Source organism: Chionomys nivalis, chromosome 2 (assembly GCF_950005125.1).
Source record: "Chionomys nivalis chromosome 2, mChiNiv1.1, whole genome shotgun sequence".
NCBI lineage: Eukaryota > Metazoa > Chordata > Mammalia > Rodentia > Cricetidae > Chionomys > Chionomys nivalis.
In genome coordinates this window covers 115,764,899-115,778,747 of record NC_080087.1, presented here as the reverse complement: position 1 = coordinate 115,778,747, position 13,849 = coordinate 115,764,899, and the positions used below count along the sequence as shown (strand labels likewise).

The window sequence follows — 13,849 nt, the reverse complement described above, 5'->3', positions numbered from 1 at the left end:
TCCTTCCTTCCTTCCTTCCTTCCTTCCTTCCTTCCTTCCTTCCTTCCTTCCTTCCTTCCCCCCCCCCCCTCTCTCTCTCTCTCTCTCTCTTTCTTTCTTTCTTTCTTTCTTCTTTTGATTTCTCAAGTTGGGTTTTTCTGTAGCTTTGAAGCCTGTCCTGGAACTAGCTGTTGTAGACCAGGCTGGCCTCAAACTTGTAGAGATCTGCCTGCCTCTTCCTCCCGAGTGATGGGATTAAAGACATGTGCCACCACTGTCCAGGTTTCTTTTTTCAAAGTTTTAAAGTTTTTGTCATATAGGTTTTTCACTTGTTTTGTTAGAGCTACCCCAAGATATTTTATGTTATTTGTGGCTATTGTGAAGGGTGATGTTTCTTTGGTTTCTTTCTCAGTCTGTTTATTTTCTGTGTAAAGGACGGCTATTAATTTTTTTTTGAGTTGATCTTATATCCTACTACATTACTGAAGGTGTTTTTGAGTTGTAGAAGTTCCTTGGTAGAATTTTGGGGTTGCTTATGTAAACTATCATATCATCAGCAAATAGTGAGAGTTTGACTTCTTCTTTTTTATTTTTATCCCTTTGTTCTCCTTTTGTTGTCTTATTGCTCTCTCTAGAACTTCAAGTACTATATTTAATAGATATGGAGAGAGGGAACAATTTTGTTCCTGATTTCAGTGCGATCACTCTGAGTTTCTCTCCTTTTAGTTGGATATTATATGTTGGCTTGCTATAAATTGCCTTTATTATGTTTAGGTGTGTTCCTTGTATCCCTGCTCTCTCCCAGACCTTTATCATGAAGGGGTGTTGAATTTTGTTGAAGGCTTTTTCAGCATCTAAAGAGATAATCATGTGTTTTTTTGCTTTCAGTTTGTTTATATGGTGGATTACATTGACAGATTTTCATATGTTGAACCATCTCTACATCTCTGGGATGAAGCCAAAATTTCTTGTTTTTGAGCTCTATTATAATTCTTTTAAATTAAAAGTTAAATTTACTGGAACTTCCTACAACTGAAATGCCCTCAAATACTCCTGTAACTTGGGGGTTTATTCCTTCCATCTCTCCCCCTTTCTCTCATTCTTCTTTTTCTCATTCTGTGTACTCTATGATGTGTCTTACCTTGATATACAGGGCAGAAATACAGCCTCCCTTTAACAATTGCTACAAAACTTTATAGATAACTTTCGTATCATTTTGAAAAGATCATGATGATTTTTCATATCCCAGGCTCTCCTGATCTTTTTGGTAATCTCTTTACTGCATGTCATGGTAATCTAGTCTTCCATGGACTTCATCACATCTCCCAACATTCTCTCTCTCTCTCTGTTCTTCTAGAGATTACCAATATGAACGTGTGCCAGTAAGGAAAATAATGCTATAATACAATGGGAAAATCATTAAAGTTGGACATAAAAATATTTGTGTCTGTATCCCAGCACCTGAATCAGGAAATTTGTCTATTTCAACAGTTCCCTTCATTTATCTGTCACTTTCCTTCCACTTGAGGAGTTTGCCATAATTACAAGTGCTTCTCTTTTCAGTCCCATCAATACAGCAAGTTCAGAGCTCAAACTCTGGTCATCCAGCCCATGCCTAGAGAAGAATCCAAAATCGTTTTAAATATTAAATTAAGATCTTATACTTTAAAGGAGTTCCTTTCCCTTTTCTTGTAATTTAACTCTGCAGAGACTTTGGAAAACCTCTGTCTCCACATATGCATTAAGTTTACGCCACAGCCACTACCTAGACACAGGTACGCCACTTCCCATGGCAGTCCTCTCTCTTCTCACATCAGAAATACTTACTATCAAGGTTCTCTCTCTCTCTCTCTCTCTCTCTCTCTCTCTCTCTCTCTCTGTGTGTGTCTATGAATGTGTGTTTGCACAGGTATGTGTACACTTCTTATTTAGATTTTTATTCTCTACAATTAATATATTATATGCTTTCAGTGCACTCTGTGTTTTTACATAATAAAATCCAATGATTCTTTTAAACCTGTTATTCATTAAAAACAGATAAAAATGAAAAAACCTTACACTCTCTGAAAGGTTAAGCATCTTGACCAAAGAGAAAAGCTTCTGCGTGTAAAAACTCCTATCCAGTGTGAGAGCTCCTGTCTAAACATTGCTCAGGTTGGTGGCAAGCTTATGCAAGGCTGTTCCACTAAGCTACATCCAATGGATTAGTGTTTTACAATGGCACAGAACAATTCCAATTACGTATTGAAGCACTGAACAAAATCAAATCATTGGTATTTCCTTTAAAAAATGTGAGTATAGAATTATAGACACATATGCTAGCAACTTCCATGCAAGCAAAGAAGCATTTTGGTTTTAAAGGCTGCTAGAATCTGATTTCTGTCACATCTGTGATACAGAAGTCCCCAAGGTGCGAGTTTATCCGACAGATTTTTGTTGTTGTTGATATTGTTTGTTTGAGACAGGGTCTTACTCTGTAGCCCTGCATTGAAGTCGCTGTATAGATCAGGCTGGCCTCAAACTCGCAGAGATCCACCTGCCTTTGCCTCCTGAGTGCTGGTATTAAAGTCCTCCATGTCCAACAGAGAGATAAATGAAATAGATACTGGATTGTTTATTAAATGCTCTGTATAATGTTGGCTGTCATTGCAAGACAGGGAGACTGTACTTCCTGATGCTTCTCCCCAACTGCCAAAACCATGACAATTATTAATTTTCAATGCTCCCTGAGAAGACAGTAATTTATAACACAGAAATAAACTCACAAGAAAATTGTTTAGAATCTACAAATGAATTAAACTGCAACTGAAGTCTGTTAGGTAAAGCAAATTTAATGTTCAATTGCTGGTAGTATCAGGAATTATTTTTCTGTGTAATTCCTCTGGAATTCCACACTATGCCTGTGTCACAGTCACAGTGACTTTGTGGAGCAGTGTGTCATCCTTCACAGTGCAACAATGCTAAACTCGCAGTTATTTATCACTGACGTGCCTAGCATATTAGCTGTAATTGGTTTGCATCCAGTGAGCTTCACATAAATTGCAGTATTTCAGATAATAAATTCTGTGCTCCCACAGGTACATGCATGATCCGAACAATATGATACAATTATAGAAGAATAAATGTGCAATATTTTTAAAAATTTGAAGCATATTTCCAGATAATTTTGTTCTAGCTTGAAATCATTTTATTTGGTCAACTCAGAAGATAGAATACAGGGAAAGGTAGTTTTTTTTTTTTTTGGTTTTTTGAGATAAGGTTTCTCTGTGAGGGAAAGGTAGTTTTATAAAATAATTTAGAAGTAATTAAAATCCTCTGCACATACTTTCACTCTTTTTGTCAGAAGCAACTTTTCATGACATATTTGTAAACCCAGCACTTCCGAAAAGTGATCCCAGAGTCACTCAATTAGTATTTCAGTCCAGAATTTCATAGTCAACATCTGCCAGAAAACATAAAACAAACAAAATTTAGTAACTGCCTTGAGTTCTGCAACTCGCACGGAGTGGCATGTGTAATCCTTCTTGCATTGTTGTGTGGATAAGAACAGGATGGCAAACCGAATCACAGAACAATAACAAGAATTGCTCTCTCATCTGGCCTGGCATGGGGCGGGGTGGAGAAACAAAAACAACCAAACCGAAACAATGCATGCTCTGAGCCTGCAGGTGCGCAGCCACGCCATAACAAAGGAACATTCTTCCCCAGCCGCTTTCTAGTGGTGTCATCGTTTGCCCTGAGACACAAAGACAAACAGAAGCGCCCAGTGTTGGTGCGGCTTCTGTGCCTTCCTCACTAGGGAGCCTGAATTAGGTCAGAGAGGAGTCAGGTGGGAGGAGCCTGGAGGCCAATTTTAGCTGTCAGCTGATATGTTGAAGAGGAAAAGGGAAAATAACTAGCCACAGCGCTTCCAGCCAAAGCGGGGCCTGTGGCTAGAGAATTCGGGTACTTCCTTTTATGTTTAATTTTCGAATATGTTGAATTGTTTTATTGGTAATGGGAAACCAAGGCAAGGCAAGGTATTATTCTTTTAGAAGAAAAAGCCTTGTTTTCATATCTCCTGCATATGGCCGTGGATTCTTCAGATGTGGTTGACAATCTCTTGCCTCAGTGTTCCCTTTGGAAAACTGTAAGACAACTACTGAGTTTCTCCCAAGGCCACGTCTTTCTATAGTCTGGAATCCAGCACAAATAACTTGACATTGTTAAGTTTATTGTTTTAATTTAAATTTATATCAAGTTTGTTAGCTTATTAAAATTTAATATTCATTTTTGAGAAGCCAAGGAATTCTGATTGCCACTGTCTAATATTTGATTGCACTTTTGCAGATATATTGGTTGATGCTCTTGATTAGCTTCTATAGTTCATTCTCTTTACAGTACTTGGGAGATTATAAAATGTCAACAATTTTCTGTTAATTAAACCATATTCCTTGATATTTTCAGTGTATTCAAATAAAGCTTTGTTTCCAATACTTTTAAAGCCATAATTTTTGGAGACCAAAGACAATGTCACTACACCTCAGTTCTTTTCATGGTGTCTAGATAATTCTACTTATTTCTGGGAACCATGTTATATTTGTTTAGCCACTGAGGCTGTTTCCATAATAGTCCCTTGTCACATTGTTAATCTTTCACTATTCTTCCCCATGTGAGCATACCCAAACCCAGTGCTTGAAAGGGTAGCCAAAAGGTACCCTTGGGCTTAGCTGGCTTGTTTACTTCCTAGTGTAGTATTTTACAAATTCCTCTCCAATGTCCGACATGACATCTCAGTCATTCAGTGTGCAAGAGCCAATGCCAGCAGCTGGTTCTGTTTCTCTAAGTCCAAGGACTTCTACTTGTTTGTAAAACACAAATCTAGTTAATCTTATCAATAGAAGCCACGAGTCTCCCAAAGGATCCGAGAAGCAGAGGAGCAGCCACATTCGCTTGCTACCCCTTTGCTTCCTCTGACCCGAAGGGCCTAAATCCTAACTCTTCCCTGCCTGATCACTTCTCATCTTTTCTCTGTACAGACCTCCAGACCTCTATGGTTAACTAGTGGCAAGCTCCATCCTTTGACTCCAAGCAAGCTTTATTTGTCAGAACACAAACAATATATTGCACAACAGCTTTTCAAGATGGCTACTCTGTTCACACTGGATATAGTCCTAGGTATTTAATCCCTGTTTCCCCTAGTTTTCAATTATTGGTCCCCAGGAGCTATTGTATAAGAACTCTAGAGTTTTGGTTTCCTCAACAGAGTAATTCTGAAACACATTTTCCATTGAGAGAAAATTCTGATTATCTACTGCAGTAGTTGGCTTAATAAAATACATCATTCATTTTTTTTCTGTATATTACATCTCAATGATAACTCCAAAATGCTTGAATATGTCTTCAGATCAAATTTCACATATTGAAGAAATGTTCCAAACTTGTCCCAGTCTATATTTTTTATATGAGTTATTACTCTTTTGACAATGGCAAGATTCTCCAAAAGGATACCAGCTGAAATATCTCTCATTGCCTGTATAAGGTTTTTAGGTCTTCCTGAAATCAGTGTCCTAAGGGTTGACTTAGTAGGTATCACTATAAAAATATTCACTCATGTCATATACACATGGCATGTTTTCTTTACAATATCTTTTTTGTGCTTCCCTTAGAAAATGATTGAAAGAGAAAGTACAAAGAATAAAGATGATTCTCTTGCAAGACAACATGTCACTCACAATGAATTCACGAGCTTCATAGAAATGTCTCAGTCAACTTTATTTTCTATACAATAACACGTTTGTCTCCTCCTTTTTGATATGTGTTCACTAAGATTGTTTTCTTTTGTGTCTGTATGCATGCATGTGTGTACTGCTGTGTGTTATGGTGGACACATGTCTAAAGGTCAGAGGACAGCCTCAGGCACTGGCCCTTGTCTGCCATCTTGTTTGAGACAAGGTCTCTGTAGTTCACCACTGTGAATGGCAGGTTAGCCGACTCATAAGCTTCCAGGAGTCTCCTGTTTCTGCTTCCCATCTTCTGACAGGAACACTAAGTTGACAGAATCATGCATTAGGACACCTGGTTTTTACTTGGGTTTTAAGGTTTCAGTCTGACACTGTGAAGCTTTTGTGGTGTGTGACTTGCTCACGGAGCCATCTCCCAGCCCACTATCACTGTTTCTTAAGTGCAGTCCTTCACATTAGTTAATGACAAATACTTTTGTTTCTCCTCATGATGATAGAAACACTCGTACTAGTTCAAATTTTAGGATGTTCCCGTCTTTTGTCACACTGTGTTATGACAATAGAATGTGATGAAAGCCACCACAAAGGTGAACAGGGCCTGTTAGGTTTGTACTACAGAATGGCATTAAGTTTTAATTCCTTTCATGACATCTATGCCTTTGGTAAGATGTATTAATTTGTCTTCCATGTAAACAATCATGCATTTGGAAAGGAATCTCATTTGGCTTTTTTTTTTTAAAAATAAACATTAGTTATATATGTAGCCAATCCATTCTCAGAGTGCTTTGCAAGCCAAGAATAAGGTAAAATACAATATTACCTCAGTGCAGACCCTGGTAAGGGAAAAAGTCCATGGAGACTGTGAAACAGTCCATATTTTTTTTAATAGAAGCTTCTTTATTTAATGTATTTGTGTATTATGGCGATACCTTTGTTATTTGGATGTTCAATGCAGCTAAGTGTAACACTGAACTCATGATCCTCTTTACTCCACCTGCTGAGTGTTGCGATTTCAGGCATGCATCCCATGACTAATATAAGGTTCTATGATTTGTATTACAGAACAATCTTCAATGATGAATGAAGAAATAACGATGAAAATGGTGATGGATGTAGTAATTCCAAGTAATAATTAGGAAAGAATGGCCAGAACCCTAGGAAATGCAGCATCTGTCGCTACGGGACAAGTCAGATTACAAGTGTGAGGAGCTTGAATCTGAAACAATTTGAACTCCTCTCCATTTTCATTGTTCTTGTTAATAGGATCCTGGTCAGAATGGAATGGGTTCTTTTCTCATGATGCCTTTTCAAAAACTGCAAAATAACCATTTTGGAAAATTTATCAAAACTGTTTATATGAAGCAAATGAAAAGCAAAGATCTAATTTATATTTCTCACAAGAGAGAAAATGACAGAAAAAAAAACAACCCAAACTACCAATGGCACCATCTAAAGTGTCAGTTATCCTTGCAGATATGAGCACAAGCTACAGCACTGTCAAGAGGTTTACAAGATTACCTTCCAACTTAAGGAGAAGGAGTCGGTGGTGACTTCCCTTGTCTAATGACATTGTGAATTTTGTGTGGTATCACTGGCACGGTGTGTGTAAAGACAATACCATTGTGCATGCATTGATTGGATGCATCACTTGTAGGGTGGACCAAGTTGCAAAAGCCAGCATTTCACTTAGCATATGAGCATTGAACAGAAAAGGGAGAAGTTACACGATATTTTGCTAAAATAATTGCGCTTTTGTTCCACTCTTCTGGGTTGACCTCATTTCTTTACCCACTTTATTTGTAGACTCCTCCCCGACCGTCACCTCACAGTCAACACTGACTACCTAGTCTTAAACTAACGTGTGGAAGAATTGGATTGTAGCTTATTGTGCTGTGTGATGAAATCATCTTCTGCCAAAGTAAAATTCACTGGGAGCCAAAGAGATAAGGTCTAACAGGAATTTATGATATTGCAAGGAGAAAATTCTTCTCAAAATTTTGTAATAGTAAAAATATCAGTAAAATCTAATTCTAAGATTTCAAGGGGAATATTTTTTTCTAGGACAGTCGTGTTAGATAGTCTGAAGAGTGTCTGGGAAACATATAGGAAGTAAATGTTATTTTTAATAGCATGGATTTGAATTGTGATGCCAGTGGGCCAGGGTCTTGAGTAATGATGGATTATTTTTTAATTGCTAGAGGAATTATCAGTGATACTTTGATACACAAAATCCCATGCAAATATAATGTTTCACAGAATGAAATTCAAACAAAGAAGATTTGAGGAATCTGTCCTTGTTATCCCTAAGTCAACATGTTCATCATGAGCTCCTTTCACAGTACAGTGAGTGGCACGTTATGCTCAATAAGAGGCTTCATGGCTGGTACCCTGTTCCAACTGTGCCATGACAACCACTGAGAACCTTCCCCAGATCACTGACACCAGCTATTTCATCTTCACGCAAGAAGAGAATGTGGTGGTATTCAGTGAGATGATGCTTTTTCTGTGCAGAGGCTTTATCCCAGGGAACTTTTCAAAATTGTTTTTCAGCTGCCAAAACCCTTTGCTGCATGTTTGGAGAACCTGTAATTAAGAGTCTATGTATTCATCTGATGTAGAACCACACAGTAAAAGAAGGAGCAAAAGGCAGATGGGCCTGTGACTGATTCTGCATGATTGAGACCCATTCTAACCCTTGGAAATTCACAGGTCGTTCAGCTCTGAGCTACTTTGCCCTCTAAATATCTTTACTTGTTCTTAGAATGTGTTTATTTTACACTGACATTTTTTATAACATGCAGAACTACAGAGACTATAAATTTCATCTTTTTCTACTTAGGATAATCTAATTTAAGCAGGGAGAAAAGATAAAAAATGAAAACAAAACTCACCATTCAACTACCCATCGAAATTATTTTTGATGGCATGTTTCTTTCAAGTGGGAAAAAAAAAACACAGGGTATATCATCCTGCAGCCTAGAATGTCCTGAAATTCAAAGAAATCCCCCTGACTCAGCCTTCCAAGTGCTGACATTACATGAGTAAACATCAATGCTCAGCACCAAGTGAATAATTGAAAGGAGAAACTGATAAATTTTGGTTTCCCAATCCTCATTTTAAAGCTCACCAGATGTTTCATAACATAAATTTTATGTTAATAAGCTTGTAAGGTTCAATTGTCCATGAGGGATGACACCCATTTGAGTGTCTGTGAACAAAAAGGATGAGTGAGCTTATCAGATACATAGAATGTCAGGCATGTAGCACTGTTCCCAGTTTATGTACTGCTAGAGATCGAACCCAGGGTGTTGTGCATGCTAGGTAAGCATGATACAAACACAAGTACTTTCAGAATTACTAATCATAATATCAGTGAGAAAGAAATAATAAATAATCCCATTAATAGTAGCTACAAAAAGAAAAATTAAGAAATCCCCCTCAGGGCAAATTTAATCAATGAAGTTAAGAATTTCTACAATAAAGATTACAAAACAGAGAAAAAAGAAGTTGAAGACACAAAAAGATAGCGGAACCTCTCACGGTCTCTTTCCTTCAATATTTTCTTTTCTTTCTTCTAGAAACTCTGATACTTTGTCTTTAGCCTGGTAGACAACATTAAGATTTATTAAAGAATACAGTCCAATACATGTACAACGTCTCACAGAATGTAATGATTGATACATATACACACACACACAGAGACACACACTGCATAATAGACACCCTTTCTTTGCATAGCATTGAAGAAATTCTTATATTTTAAAATGTGTATTTAACTTTCTACGACTTTCTCACAATGTTGACTGTAGTGATGAAATGAGCAGGCCTGCTTTTCACCCACCTGGCTCCTGCATGGTTAATTTACACCCAAAATAACAACACACAAATTGTATTCTTTTAAACACTGCCTGGCCCATTAGTTTCAGCCTCTTATTGGCTAATTCTCACATATTGATTAACCCATTTCTAATAATCTGTATAGCAGCATGAGGTGGTGGCTTACCGGGAAAGATTCAGTGTGTCTTACCTGGCAGCTGGCTCCATGGCGTCTGACCCACTTCCCTTCTTCCCAGCATTCTGTTCTGTTTACTCCACCTACCTAATTTTCTGTCCTATCAAAGGGCCAAGGCAGTTTCTTTATTAACCAGTGAAAGTAACACATCGACAGATGACCCTTCTCCATCCGTCTACTAGGGGATTCTAGTCTCTGACAGGTAGGAAGCATGAGATCAACCTTGGAAAGCCCAAGAAGCTTGTCGTGAGTTATGTTATTGCTTCCATACAGGATGCAATGAAGTAAGTTTTTGTCATTTTATAGTAATGTTTTGCTCTTCTTACACACAATTTCTGGCTACTTAACATATCCAAATGTAGCTTCTGGTCATATTTAGATTCCCAGAAAGGTGCAAAGTCCAGGGGCCTGCTACAGAGGAGTCTGTCTCTACTCCATCCCTGCTGGGGTCATGTTTGTGGCATGACCCTCTCTGGAATGTTTTTACCTGATGGTAGGTAGGTTTGTAACCAGATCACGTCTTGCTAATGGGAAATATCAGTCTCTACTCCACATGAGGTAATGAGTTACCCTTTATATGGAGTATATTGCTCATTTATTTTTTTTATTCTCCTTCCTAACATGAAAATAACATGACCATTTTGCTTCAGAAATACCTCAGATTGATCATTTTAGTAAAATGATGAACAATATTGGATTTAAAATGTACAATAACTAAAATTCTTGCAGCCCAGTACTATTTTCAGATTTGTAATTCTCCAGTCTGTCAGCAGGTTGCAGCAGAGGGCTAGCTATAGTTTTAAATTAGCAAAGAGGATCAGAATCTTTCCTTCCTGCCCTCATCCCTCCCTCTCTCCTTCCTTCCCTTCCTCCCTCTCCTTACCTCTCTCTTCTTCCTCTTTCTCCCTTTCTTTGATTTTCCTTTGTATTCATATCCCTTCCTTTCTTCAACTATTCTATCCTTCATCCCTTCCTTCACAGTTTTCTTTCTTCTGACAAATACACAATACTTTAGTTGTATTTTGCAATAGGAGGAAACAACTCAATCATAAAGTTTATATGTATATCAAGAATAAGAACAATCAGATGTTATTAATATATATTTTGTACTATTTAACATAGTATTAAGGAGATGATATATAAAATTGAGTTTCAATCAAATCAGGGATTGATGAATTTACAGTTTGATTAAGAGAGATGCTAGCAAACCCACTTTAAATATTAGTAAGCCTGCATTCTATTTGTATAGCATATGCAAATGACTTCATTTTTGCTACTGCATTTGGAAATGTAGAAGAGAAAAAAAGGCATTTCAATCGCAGCTCTCATCAGTTATTCAGTGTATCCAGGCTTCTCAATTGTGTTCTTTTCTTTAATGTAAAACTAAGCAGCAATCTCACAGCTGCACTTGGTAGAGTGAACTATACACACATCTATATTGAGATTTCACACACACATAACATAAAAGCGAGAGAAAAGCCTCAAGAATGCTTGGCCTATTGCAAAGACAGACAAAAGAACTAATGAATCTCTATACAAATGGCTCTGTAGTGACCAGCTGTCAGGCTTGATTTGTATGCCATAATGGAATCTCCATCCAGGAAGTGATTGCTTCAAGGTGCAATACAACTTCCCCTTTCAAAAATCAATCTCTTTAATTATACCTAATCAGTATCTGTCACTGGGCTGAACTCAGACAGCTTCCTAAATTAAAAACTTGCATTCCTGTCTTAGCTTTGCTTATATACTTCATTTATTCAAGAGTATATACCCAAAGCTTCCAAAACAAGAAATAATATTACTCAAGTATGAAATATGGTAGGTACTGACTTTTTACTTTAATATTTATAGTTGGGTGCTCATTCTTAAATGGAATATGCTTTGAATTTGTAGTTTAATTCACAAAGTATTATCCATGAATTGTTCCAGTAAAGGGAATATTTATTTATTTATTTGCAATACTTTGGGGGGGGGTGTTAAAGAGTGTTCTTTTGTATTGTGTGAAGATGTGCCACTGTGATTGGCTCAATAAAGAGATGAATGGCCAATAGCTAGGCAGGAAGAGATATAGGTGGGACTGTAGAGCAGAGAGAGAACTCTGAGAAGAAGGCGGAGTCACCAGTGGATGCAGAGGGAACAGACATGAAGGAGAAGAGGTATAAGTCAAGAGTCATGGGGCAACATGCAGATGAATGGAAATGGGTTAATCTAAGCTATAGGAGCTAGTGGGACAAGCCTAACAGGCTGAGCTTTCATAATTAATAAGTCTCCCTGTCATTTTTTGTGAACTGCTCCCCAACCCCCAAATCTGTCTACAGGGATATAACACTGAACTGCATTCTGTGTTCATTCAACAATTAGATATGGAGCTACAATGACTGTTCTTGGTATGTGCTAATTAGTGCAGGTAGACATATGCTCATGATGGACTTTAGGATGGAGCAGGGGAAAGACAGTACTCGGCTGATAATGACATCCATCTTTAAAATAATTATCACTGTGTGAAGTGTTGTGAAGGAGAAGGACACCGTATTATAAGAACACACTTGACCTGGCCTGGGGTAGGAAAATGGATTAGAGAGCTTGCTCTGTATGATAGAAAGGAAAGTCATTAGTCTCAGACAGAAGCTCAGAGTGAGGTTTGATTAGTGCCTTTAATTTGTAATTAACTGGGAGAAACTATAATTAAGCATGAATCAAAACCTTAAGTGATATAGCATGTTAATTTATTATATGGGCTAATCATTGTGGTAAGTGGTAGTGCTTTGATAGCTTAGTGTTACTTCATTTGAATAGCAATATCTTGAATCACATGAAAAGAAGGTTTGTTTTTAATTATGGCAAATTCATAAAAGTGTTGATTATTGTTTGCACCATTTGAATACCTTAAATATCGGGGATATTTATGGGTTAGAATTTTGTCTTTAGTCCTCTTAGACTATATGGAAGATAAAAGCGGGCACACAAAATGCACATCTCATATTTTTCAATGAGGAGTATATTTCAGCCGAATTCCTCTTGTGCATGTCTTCCCTACTTTGATAAAACCCTTTAATTTTCAGTGTTTCTAAAGTCCATTTATGGCATCGGTTTTGGATAGAGAACCTGTGATACAAAAAGCAATAGATTAATTGCATTGCTTTGCTATATTGATACACAGTGTAACATTAAAATCAGGTTCAAGACATTACTATCCCCAAACATTTGTCACTTCTTTATATTAAAATCTTGAAAACTTCTACCTCAAGTTTAAAAAATATATAGTGCACTCTTATTTTTTTTACTTTTTTTTATTTATTAAAGATTTCTGCCTCCTCCCCGCCACCGCCTCCCATTTCCCTCCCCCTCCCCCAATAAAGTCCCCCTCCCTCATCAGCCCTAAGAGCAGTCAGGGTTCCCTGCCCTTTGGGAAGTCCAAGGACCTCCCACCTCCTTCCAGCTCTAGTAAGGTGAGCATTCAAACTGCCTAGGCTCCCACAAAGCCAGTACGTACAGTAGGATCAAAACCCAGTGCCATTGTTCTTGAGTTCTCAGTAGTCCTCATTGTCCGCTATGTTCAGCGAGTCTGGTTTTATCCCATGCTTTTTTAGACCCAGCCCAGCTGGCCTTGGTGAGTTCCCGAAAGATCATCCCCATTGTCTCAGTATGTGGGTGCACCCCTCACGGTCCTGAGCTCCTTGCTCGTGTTCTCTCTACTTCTGCTCCTGATTTGGATCTTGGGATTTCAGTCCAGTGCTCCAATGTGGGTCTCTGTCTCTGTCTCCTTTCATTGCCTGATGAAGGTTAATATCCAGGAGGATGACTATATGTTTTTCTTTGGGTTCACCTTCTTATTTAACTTCTCTAGGATCATGAATTACAGGCTCAATGTCCTTTATTTATGGCTAGAAACCAATTATGAGTGAGTACATCCCCTGTTCCTCTTTTTGGGTCTGGCTTACCTCACTCAGGATAGTGTTTTCTATTTCTGCCCATTTGCATGCAAAATTCAGGAAGTCATTGTTTTTTACTGCTGAGTAGTACTCTAATATGTATATATTCCACACTTTCTTAATCCATTCTTCCATTGAAGGGCATCTAGGTTGTTTCCAGGTTCTGGCTATTACAAGCAATGCTTCTATGAACATAGTTGAGC

The 13,849-nt window shown here is 37.8% G+C and overlaps 1 protein-coding gene across 1 annotated transcript in view; it reads right to left on the bottom strand.

The window, feature by feature from the left end:
- Nucleotides 1-13,849, bottom strand: part of LOC130869293 (N-alpha-acetyltransferase 11-like) — a 180,145-nt gene that overhangs the window by 19,113 nt on the left and 147,183 nt on the right. The window lies entirely within an intron of this gene.